Raw genomic sequence first — 12,061 nt, 5'->3', positions numbered from 1 at the left:
CAAAGCTGCTTGCCTGAAGATGCAAGAACATTCTCCCAGCATTCAAAACCAGGCAGCCAGAACATGCTTCACAAGAGAGAACCTCCTGTGAACTCCTCACCTAGGTAAGGTAAGTCAGTGCTCACAAGGAAACACCCCACCACACCATTCCCTTTGATGTTTTCCCCCTGCAAAAGGGAAGGGTGGTCTTTTTAAAGAACTCACAATAGAGAGAGAAGGGGAAAAGGAAGCCCTTTGAAGAGAGGAGAGAGCCTCCTCTCATTTGGCTGCTGCTTACAAGCCACCCCTTTTCCTTTGTGCCTTGCACAAAAGCAGGTTTGAAAGCCCACTTCCCCCTCAACCATAGTACCATACCGAGGGGAGGTGGCTTTCTAACACGCAGAACACAGAGAGGGGAAGGAACTGCATGGCTTCACACATCAACCATAAATCAAACCTCTTGAAAAAGCTCCGTGTAAAGTTTAAAGGTGCATGGGAAGTGGCAGGTCTTCATGTGTCTTCAGGATGAGCAGCAAGAGCACTGATCCACGTGCAGAATCCCATGTCTTCCTGTGCTCTCCCTTGAACCAGAATGGATTTAATCCTTCAGAGCCTGGAGCATATCAGGAAAACCAAAACCCAGCTGAAGCTAAAACCACATAACCAAGAAGTGATTCCACAAGCATGCAACTGGAAAGTCGGAGGAAACGTGCATTTATCGATAACCTTGTTGTTATGACTTTTTGGCCTCAGTCTTGACAAACTGAGCCTGGTTCCCAGACCTCTGACTCCTAGCAGCATGATCTGGGGAGGAGAGGGATAGTGAGAGAGCAAGAAATAAGGGAAAACTGAGATAAACTGGATATGCTCAAACACTAGGGTCATATGGAACTCTCCTGAAGGTGCTGCAAACGCCATCTGACATGGCTGAAAGTTCTCTATCATGTCAATTAGAGACAGCAAATTCTTGATGATGGAAAATGCTTACATTATGCCTGTCTTTAAGACTGGGAGGAGCAGGGAACTTATAGGTTAGCCAGTCTCACCTCAGGCTCTGGAAAGGTCTGGGGGCTCATCCTCTTGGCATCCACTTCCAATGTACTGAAAGACAAGAAGCAATCAGTAACAGTCTACACAGATGTGTCTAGGGCAAATCATGGTTAACTAACCTGACTAACTTCTGTAATTAAATGACTGGCTACAACAACAAAGGAAGAGCAGCAGGTATGACATATCTTAAATACAATAAGGATTTTGTCACCTACAGCATAATTGAAGATGTCCCTGCTCATTGCATGGGGATTGAAGTAGATGATCTTTGAAGGTCCCTTTCAACTCAAACTATTCTATGATTCTGTGATTATCATTAGGATGCTGAAGAAGGACTAAAATGCTATACAAGTTGAAAATTGGTGGTCATAATTAGCTCAACATCCATTTGTCATATGGTAGCAAGCATATTACAACTAGCTGGTAACTTGAACAGTAGATCTTCAAGTCAGGCAGGTTTTTAGAAACTTAAAGATTGGGGCTGCAGAGACCTTATGAAGTATAGAAAAGACAGTGGCAGTTTCTTCGCCTTGGGTGAATAACCTTATGGACCAGTAAAGGTAGGGACAGGCTGAATAACAGTGGATATCAAATTGAATGTGAGACAACAACGAATATAACTTACTTTTTGCTGGGTTACATTTGGAGGAGTGACTGACCAGCAGATTATGGAAATCACTATCCCCCTCTGTGCAGCAGTACAGAGGCTGCACTTGAAATACTGCATCCAGTTCAAGAAAGATGTTGAAAAGCTGAACAGGACTCATCAGAAAGCTAGCAAGATATTTAGGTGCCTCTATCACTTAGCTTACAAGGAGGGCTTGTAGGAGGTTTATCTAAACTGTCAAAGAGGAAGAACTGATCTATTTATTAATCAGCGCACAAATATGTGATGGAGAGTTGCAAAGAGCCCATCTCATTTTGTTAGTGTTAGGTGTCAAAGCAGGGAGCCACGTCCACAGGCTGTGACCTGGGAGGTCCAGGTTGGTCACAGGGAAGAGCTTCTCTAGGAAAGCAGCCCCACACTAAACTGGGCCACCCAGAGAGGCTCTGCAATCTCCATCCTTGGGGCTTTCAAGCCCACAGTTGGCCTGCTTTGATGTTAGAAATGGGCCTTCTTCAGGCTAGAGGTTGGGCTGCAGACCTCAAGCCATCCCCTTCAACCAGCACTTCTGTGATCCCTGAGACCTTCAATCCCCACTAGCAGCAAAGATTTCAGATCCGTTTGTGTTGCTAGGCAAAAAAATATAGGCAAACTCTACACAGACCTCTTGTTTAAGCACTTCACAAATTCTCCCTTTGACAGTTTAGGGTTTCACCACAATCAGGATCATTTCTTGTATTTGCTAATCAGTCCAACCATTGACATTTGAAAGCACATCCAACTGACTAGACATGGCTTTTGTGGCTGGAGATTGGGCCAAGAGAGTAGGAGATGAGCCTGCCAGCAGCCTCGTGTGTGGATGCCTTTTTTTGCATGGGAAGTCTCATGCTCGCAGCAGCAGCTGAGATGCTCTGGGTGTCTAGACAGCACCTCCACTGTTCTTGTAGCATTCATGGTAGCTTGTCTCAGCATGAGGAAGAGAAAGGGGGTGGGGGAAAGAAAGTTTATGCAGATGAAAGTGCTTCCAAGTCAACACTGATTAATTTTGAAAACAGGCAGGTACTCGTGGGCGACTTGCAGCAGAAAGCCTGCTGAATGGTGTGTGCCTCTGCACGCAAGGCAATAAGAGGTGTTCAGGCAATCCTCTCAGACCATTCCCTACTTATATGAGCCAATGGACAAGGCATCCATCATGCACCAAATGCATCACCTGGCCCATGTTTGACCACACCAAAAATGCATCTCCTGTTCCCATGAGTCACATTTTGTACCTTTATGGCCAGAAGAATGAGCAGCTGCACACCTGTCAGCCGGATAATAACTGGTCTGGAGGAAAGGGCTGGTCAACAGAAGACATCCTCAGCTCACAACCACTATCCAGAGCAGAGTAATGGAAAGGAGAAGCTTTGAAAAACCATGAAGGCCCAAGTGGAGGAATGATAACATGCTTTATCCCTCATCGCAGCTATGTTGATTAATGGACAGCAGGCAAATTAGGAGTTGTCTGTTTTATAACGGCTTTCTAAAAACATGCCTAGAGCAACAGATGAGTTATTTCTCTTTTCTTTCACTTTTTTTTTCTCTATTTTCCCTTTCCCCCCCCTTTTTTTTTCTAACTGAAACACCTATCAAACTACGTCAACCTTTGTACTAGAGCAAATATGCAGATGGAAGGTGTATCAGCTGTAATACTGCCTATTACAAAACAAAGACTGAATGTTAAATCTGGTTCTCTCTTCTTAAATCTGGTTCTCTCTTCTTCCAAAAAAATCTACAACAAATCATGCTTCGTATCAGAAAATGAGTAAGCAACAGCATTTAGACTTAGAAAAGTTTCCCCCTTTCTTCTTTTCTCTCTCTTTTTCTCACATTAGCTGTGATGTTTTTGGTTTTCACTCGCAGTTCAAACAAAATTTGGATAAGCAAACAGCTTTTGGTTCCAAACACTTGACCTTCAGAAATGTAGCTACGTCCCCTTTCATCAGCACAAAAAAAAAAAAGAAGAAAAAATAATCCTCTCCTACTGGTATTACATTATCTCACACATAAAGTCATTGAAAAGGTTGTCTTCAGAGAATATAATACCAGGTTATGAGATATTTTTGGCACAAGGACAAGGTAAGATATTGCCAGACAAAGAAAACACTTACTTATAATTCAGTTAATGGCTGGCAAAGTTATACCCTTCTGCTACTAATTAATTTTCCATATTTCCAGCCAAACAAATGCGGAAGACTCTATAATCACCTAGGACAGCAATCTGCAAAGTGTTAAAACACCATTAAGCCAAACACTATTCTCACTCTGGCTGCTGCATTTGTCATCAGTGACAGAGGCTGAGTTTGGATCTGGGTAGAAGAAGGGAAAGGATTGCCTGAGATGGAAACTACAAGACCCGGTGCTGGTCTTTAGGATGTGTGTTTGCTTGCTGGAGTACAGCTGGGACCCAGCCAACTCCAGAGGGACCAGGACTTGTCAGCAAGTAGGAGATGTGATTTACATGAGCATACAGCCACCTGCACGTGCTCTCACACAAAGCACACGCTCACATCTAGGAAGCGTCTCTCCAGTGGGAGAAGGGACATGACTGTGCTGGAAGGAAACCACCTGCGTCAAGTAATGGTTTGGTGTTATTTACTTGACCTCCCCAGAGCAACAAGGAGAATAAAGCAACAGATTTAAGGTCTTTGGGCCACATTGCATTTCCTGGTCTTTTCCTAGCTCAGGCAGCAGTTGAGCACTAAATGAAGGATTAATGCTCCAATTAAAGTCATTTTGCTCATAGTTTAGTCCAGATTCTGAGACTACTTATAACCCTTTTACATAAGACTCACCCCGTTGTGGAAATGGACTGGCAATCCAGTCTATTAGACATTCTGCATCAATTCTATTGGAGAGGCTGATGTTCCAGGGCTGGCACAGACTGCATGCACTGCCATAAAGCAAGGGGAGGTATGGCTGAGGACAGCTGACTTGCCTTAAGTCAACCTCAAAGCATTTCCTATGAGGTTTTTGGCAAAATTAGAACTAAAAATTATCTCATTCTCAAGCAAAGAAAATATTTCAGGTCCTTTTCAAGTTTTTTCCTAAAATCACAGTGGCAGAAATTTCAAAACAGACATTTTGGAACTAATTATTGTCTTCAATTACCTTTTTTTTTTAAGCAAGTTTGGATTTGTGGGGAATAATTTTTGTGTTGGTTCATTTAGTTGTTTGGTTTCTGTTGACGTGCATCTCTGCCTTCTGCAGAAAACAATGGTTGCTTTGAGTACACAAAACCTTTTGCCTTTAGAAATAAAGATGTGGGTTGCAGAATTCAGTCAGAAAGAACTTTGCCTATGTGGGCTTAGTGATGCACAGAACAAATTCTCTCCCCAAAAAGTAATGTTACATTTCTGGTAGAGGGCTAAACACATTTTTGAGTGAACAGTTAATGGACTTGAACACTAATGGGCATGGCTTGTTAAGAGCACTGGAACTTTGTAAAGGGGAATCATTCTTTGCAGAGAAGTTTTCAACATTTTCATATTAAATTTCTGCTTAATTTAAAATAAACTCCCCATGTTTATCCTGACAAAGCAATCGATCCTGACTTCTTGGACAGCTAGGCAGGCAGGCACGGAAGCTCAGGGAAGAAATGACTAATGGTGTTCTGGCCTCTTTCTGTCTCCTTTCCCACCCAGCAGGAAACATCACAACTTTTGACCAAAAATGTTTTAACATTTTCAGGTTCCTGATTCCCTGCCGGCAGCAGTCCTGATGTGCTGATGTGCTTCCCAGGAGCTGGTTCCCTTCGGACCACAGCATCTTGCAAGTCTAGTTTCCAGTGGAAATCTCATCATTAGAGGTTAATTATACTCTGCTTGGAGTTTGTCACACCTGAATCAAAACCTGATCCATCCCAGCAAAAATGTTTGAATTACTATGAATCAGCTTTTTCAACTGGGAAAACAAATAAACATTCCACTGTGGAGTTTTCAGCCAGCTTTACTGAAAAATGACCTTAAAATAGATTGTTGTGTCTTTCTACCTGGGAAATTTGGCAGATATTAATGGAATACGTGACAGATAGTGGTTTATATTTCCAAAAGTGGTTGGTAATCTTGGTTTAAGATAAAAACTTGGACTAGATGAAAACATTACAGAAACTGGCTGAAAACAGGAAAAGAACTAGGGAAATAAAAGCAGAACAGAATTTCTGAAACCCATGAGTAAGTTGTTAAGAGAGGCATTTCTTCTGCATGCAACCTTAACTACATTCACTCTAAATGACAAGTCATACTATTAACAGCACAGATTTTGCTCTGATTTTTTACAGGAGCTATCCATTACCTGAAGACTTGTTCACATGAGTGCAAAGCCTGTGATCCTCAGAGCCACAGAAAGTTTCAAGTAGTTATTTTTGGATGTTCAACTGCAGATACCCTGAAGGGACTTGATTTCCTGAGAAGGTGCTCAGCATTTAAGAAAATTAGATGCCTTTGAGATGCTGAAGACTTGGCTTTACCCTTTCCACCCTGAACTGTAGCTTTCAAGATGCATGGAAAGGTTTAAACCAGCTAGTGTAAGGTGGTAGGTAATTGGATATAACTGAATAGGGTACCTAAAGCCACGTGAAAATTACTAAACCTTTTTCTTTCCAACTCCAAACTCCTAACGGGCTGAATCACATCTGAAGAGTGTTAACCCTTAAGACCATCTTTAGCAGCAATCTGGATCCCCACTGAGGTAGTGCCTGATTTGTGGGTTTGCACGGTGAATGCATGAGACTGAATGGCTGCTTGGCAGAGTTTTGCTTTCTGAAGGGTGGACCAGGAAGTCAGCCTGATGAGGGGTGCAAGATTTCATCCTGTAAAACATCTGCCTGGCTGTGACTACCAGCATCTCTGGGCTTATTAAAGAAACTCCTCAATGATTCAGTTTGTTCTAGTCACCATGTCTGCAAAAGAATGTCAGAAATGCTGCTCGGAGCAAACTGGCACTTGTAACAATACAGTTATTCACTGGGGCATCACACAGCAGCAGAACCCTGGCATGGGGATGATCATTTCTGCTTCACAACTCACCGAGTGCAAACCTATCCAGGCCATGACGTTTTGAAAGCCCTGTCTCATTCCACATCTCTTAGGGAGATTTATGACAATTAGCTGCCGAATCCATAATTAGCAAGTGGTAACAGATCAGCAGATATATCCAGTTCTGGTGACACCTCTGACAGATTGACGTCTACTCCCCAAAATCCCTGCAAGGCTTCGTGTTTTCCCTGTGACCACTCTCAAACAGAGTTTTGGCAAGGTTGTCTCAGTGGGGAGGAGAGGGAGGGCTGGGGAGGAACAAGTTCACACAAGCATGACAGGACCTATGCATAACCATTTGGCTTGGCAATTAAAAACATGTTCTGTCTTCCTCTGCGTCACCAAGGAGAGCGTATAAGTAACAGTTGCTCTGCAAAGTGCCTTGAATTCAAACAAACCGTAAGGTTTGGCTTTCTGTACATGGGGTTTTGTTTGTTGAGAGAAAGGGAAGAAGAGTTTCAGGAACCTTTGGGGGAAGGAGAGAGAAAGGGGAAGTGGGAGAAAGAGGAGCTGCAGTCGTATTTGCACAGGGCCTGATGTTCAGACACTCCACAGTGAACACAGGGGTCAAGGAGAGACGGGTGAACCCCATCTACCCTGTCCAAAATCAAAGGATTTATAGTTCTTTAACTGCTGCCCTAAACAGAATCCAAAGTCTTCCTTCTATGTCAGCCTCAAATGGTATCTTCACTCTTTCTAGGCAAAGTATCCCAGATTCCTGACCCAGGTTTTTTTCCAACATCAACCCTTAATTTTAGGTTTCTGTATACCTCGTATCTCAATGTATCCCTCATTGTCAGATGCTAACCGCATACATGTTTCTCCTTTGCAGCCATAGCTTTAACTAAGCACTTTAATTTCTCAAACCCGGCTGGGCGTAACATTTAAAACCATCAAAACACTGTATTTATGCAGTGCATCGCTAGGGAAAAAATAAGATATGAAGGCAGGGGTTAGGTTAGGTCTTGTGTACAAGGTTAATCAGGGAGTGTGTAGCTGAGCCCCTATCCCCTGAATTGCAGCCTAGCTGGCTGTCATTGCCTGACTGACAAGAACCACATTCAGATCATCTTCTGTGAATTTGTAACAGAAAAACAACTGCTTATTGCATTGATTGCATTGGAAGCCTGATTTGCCTGTAATTGCTCTGACTCAATATGCCATTCTTGTCTGCATGACAAAGTGATTGATGTGCAATATGAATCCAGACCGGTGTCGTCTCCTCTAATGACACTTTCTGTTTTGTTTCATTTCTCATTTACAAACATAACTGTTGCACGATGACAGCTATTTGCACAAAAGGAAACTTCAGAAACTTCTTGCAGTGGCACGGGGGACATATTGGTGCTTCAGACTGGTACCTGGCAAGATTCATCTGTGGCTGTAAGACGGCCTGAGAAAGAAATATGCAAGTTAATGATTTTTTTAGTTGGAGGGGGCATGTTTTATGTTAACGTAGCTGCTGGAGGAAGAGATCTTGGGAAATTGCCAAACAATGATTTTTTTGGGCAGAACTAATGCAGCCTCTGCCCAAGAGTGGTCACAGTTCTGCTGTTTGCCAAACTGTGTTGGAAGAGCTCAGTGGAGAATCTTAACTCATTTTTAGGTTAGCTCTTACTAATCTACATTTTGTTGATGTAGATAAATAAATAGGACAGATAGAAAGATACCACAAGAGAAAAAGAAGAAAAAAAAACCCAAACAGGAAAAAAAGAGCAAACCCTCACTCTTTCATCAAATGGAAAACAATCCTTTTTTTTCTCTTTGTTTTTGTTTCATTTTCTGCTCTCTTGTGCTATTGTAAGCCACATGAGGCTTGGCTCGTCCTTCACTACGGCTGTGCCTTGTTTCTTATGTGTGCCAGGGCAGGACTGATTTGTATTCCCAATGCCAAAAGGTACAGGCAAGCTTCCTTACCCCTCTCTGTAGAAGATTCTTCTTGAGTAAGCTCTAAAACCAAGTCAGGCAATTAGGTGGCAATTCAGCAGTGAGGACAATTGTCAAGCAGTGCTTGATCTGAGTGTGTGGCCTTCATTTGTTCAGAAGCACAAAGGTCTAAACCTATATGTCAGCACCAAAAAAGCCTGCACATGCTTTTTGACCTTACTGTACGCCTCCAGGATGCTGTGAATACGCACAGTGATCACTGCCTTTATCCAACAGCAATGTGAGTCAAGGTGAAGATCCACGGAGGTATTTGGAGGTGCATTTGTTTTCAAAGGAACCTGGTCTCAATGTTTTCGGACCCCTTGGCCCCACTGCACCTTCTGAACACTTTGAAAATTCTGGGTCGCTGTCACCAGTTTCTGTAAGGAGAAAAACAACTTGTCTACATACTTTTGCAAATCTGGGACTTGAGAGCCCAACTTGAGCTGTTCCATTTGGCAGCCTTGCCCTTGCTTCTGGTTAGAGACTAATCCAGAAGAAGAAACTGGTTTCATGGCTCTTTATAAATAACAAGTGGAAAAAAAAACACATTATGTAGCAGGAATTCTATATATCAAAACTAAGACATCGTATAATTCAGTAATAAGTTGTTCAGGCAATCTCTTCATGGTCTGTAGCTGCTTATGACATGTTAGAGTCTGTTGCAAGCTCAATGTTTTCTAGTGATGGAGCTTTTCTCATCCACCTTCTTCCTTTGCTTTTATACATATTTATTGCCTTATCATAGTCAAACCTGAACAAAATAACCCCCCCAAAATACAATTTTTCTATTTCGCAAAGAATTTTATTTTACAGAAACAACCACTGGTTTGTTAAAGGAGTTGTTTGCAAGATAACTAGATTAGATTAATTAGTTAATGTTTGTAAAGTACTTTGAAGATTAAGAACACTATATAAGTGTTAAGTATTATTGTTATTATAATAGATAGAGAAGGTAGATAGCTAGATAGGTAAAGAGATACAGCAGTCAGATAACAATAATTATAATACTTAGCATTTCTATAGGGCTTTACATCTTTTGAGTGTTTTACAAACATTAACTAATTAATAGAGTTAAGCAGACAGATAGTAGATAAAATAGTAGGTAGATTGATAGATAGGAACAGATTTTGCCTTTGGATATATGAATGGTAAAGTCAATGGAAGTTGCATCCCATTGATGAGGGCAGAATTTGGTCCATAGACAAATTTAAAGGCAAATTAGCTAGCTTTTCAAGTGTTGGGTTGGGTTTTTTCCACAGTTTGTCTTCCCAGTGAGTAGATTCACTGTGGGAACAGAAAGTATAGTGGAATATTGAAATGAACGTATCAAACCTGTCAAACTTTACAATGACATATAATGGAATTAAAGCTTAAGATTAGTCACTTCAGAGTGCCAGTGACTCAGCTTTGCCACATCTGAAATGATACATCATGCCTTTAGGAAGCACCGTCATGTTGCTGGATGAAATGGTATTATCAGCTTGCTCATGTACATCCTGATTCTTCATGCCTTGATGAAAATGCAGAAGTATGATCTACTGTCTGAGAAAAAAAAATAGGAATTAGAGCCAAATGTAAGGCTATTTTATTTTAATTAAATAAATCTGATATTGATTAAAATAAGAAAAGTTATATAAAAATGGGTAAGACACTTGTTTCCCTTGAAGTTCTCTCTTCTTGAACACTGATGTTTCTGAAACAACTTAGCCCCCAAGCTGTACAGGTATGCAGGACACTAACTGCTGCTTTTTGAAATGAGGTTCAAGTCCTGGGTTCCTTTGAGATCCATCAACAGTGTTGCCTTCTTCTATTAGGTCGGGACTCTCAGCTGCTCTGAATTGTCTCCCATGGATGCAACTGGTATTTTACTTCTGCAAAACTTTTCTGCCACTGGGTCTATGCAGAATCATCTCATGTCTTCAGGGCAATCAGAACCACAGACCACAAATAGATCTCAATGAAATAGTAAAACACAGGAGGAGAAGAAGCCATCTCACTTAATTCTTGACAGCTATGGTATAGAAACCTACATCTGAGCTTGATGCTCTAGGCTTCCTTAAACAGCCAACAGAGCAAGAAGCACTTAAAAGATAAGTTTCATCTGCTTTGTATTTATGTTTACATTAGGATGAGATGAACTGCTGCCTAGAAAGTCTTGTTTCTCTCCATTGACTGCCAGGGAAGCCCAGGTGATTATCTCAGATGAGGCCAGCTCTGTTGTAGATATTTCAAGTGCGATGAGACAAACCCCGTTCTGATGGGTTGACCTTGGTTGGCTGCTGAGTGATCACCAAGCTGCTCTGTCACTCTCCTTTCTCAACAGGACAAGGAGAGAAAATAGAGTGAAAAACTGGAGACAGGGTAAGGGCAAGGACATCACTTAGCAGTTATAGTCATGGACAAAACAGATTCGACTTAGTGAAATTATTTGAATTTATTTCTAATTAATCAGAGTAGGATAATGAGAAAGAAGAACAGAACTACAACCACCTGCCCCCTTTCTTTCCAGGTTCAACTTCATTCCCACAACTCTTCTATGATGTCCCCCCTCAAAGTGGCACAGGGGGAAGCAAAATGGGGTATGGTATCCCCTGATGTACATTCCTTCATGAACTTCTCCAGTGTGAGCCCTCCTCATGGGCTGTAGATCTTCACAGACTGCTCCAGCATGGATCCTTTTCACAGGGTATAGTCCTTCAGGAATGGACTGCTCATGTGCAGATCCCACAGAAATTTACTTGAAAACTTATTCCTGGGCTCCTTTCCTTGGGCTGTAGGTCCTGACAGTTGCTTTCTCCAGCATGGGTTCTCCATAGGCTTCACCTTTCTCCAGGACACATCCACCTGCATGGGGTCCTCAATGGGCTGCAGATGGATATCTGCTCCACTGCTATAACCTCCATGGGCTGCAAGGGCACAACCTGTGTCTCCTCAATGGGTTATAAGGGGAACCTCTATTTTGGCACTTGGAGCACCTCCCCTCCTCCTTCTTCACTGACCTTGGTGTCTGCTGAGTGTCTTTCTCATATTTTTTCCCTTTTTTTCTCCCACCTCCCATAAAGCATATTTTTACCCTTCCTTAAATATGTTATTGCAAAGATGCTGGGCTCAGCCACCAGCAGGAACTGGCTCTGTCCAACATGGGGGCAGCTTCTGGTGTCCTCATGGAAGCCTCCCCTGCAGTCCCCCTACTACCAAAACCTTGAAACCTAAACCCAGTAAATCTACACTAAATGTTCCTCCTTCCACTTTATCTGTGAGATCTACCTAGTGGATTTCCCTAAGCATATCTGCCCAAGCAGTCTCACAAGGATTGGTAGTGAGGTTTCTTGAAAATTAGTGGGAAAGTCATTGGCCAAAAGGCAATAGGTGAGCCCACATGCTGGTCTTTACCACTTTTACAGAGATAACAACACCAGTGTGT

General features: G+C 42.2%; 1 long non-coding RNA gene across 1 annotated transcript; it reads right to left on the bottom strand.

Annotated features, from left to right (window-relative positions):
• Positions 1 to 714: 714 nt before the first annotated feature.
• LOC133277047 (uncharacterized) lies at positions 715 to 8,102 on the bottom strand. Its single transcript, XR_009746075.1, has 3 exons — positions 7,971 to 8,102; positions 1,026 to 1,069; positions 715 to 783 (listed from the first exon to the last, which is right to left on the bottom strand). It is a non-coding gene; the product is annotated as an uncharacterized LOC133277047 (long non-coding RNA).
• Positions 8,103 to 12,061: the final 3,959 nt, after the last annotated feature.

The sequence above is a fragment of the Pezoporus flaviventris genome, unplaced genomic scaffold, assembly GCF_033815535.1.
Source record: "Pezoporus flaviventris isolate CSIRO_AGI_PZ_B2104156 unplaced genomic scaffold, CSIRO_AGI_Pfla_v1 ptg000049l, whole genome shotgun sequence".
Lineage (NCBI taxonomy): Eukaryota > Metazoa > Chordata > Aves > Psittaciformes > Psittacidae > Pezoporus > Pezoporus flaviventris.
Note: the sequence above shows the minus strand (reverse complement) of the source record. Positions and strands in the feature narration are given on the sequence as shown.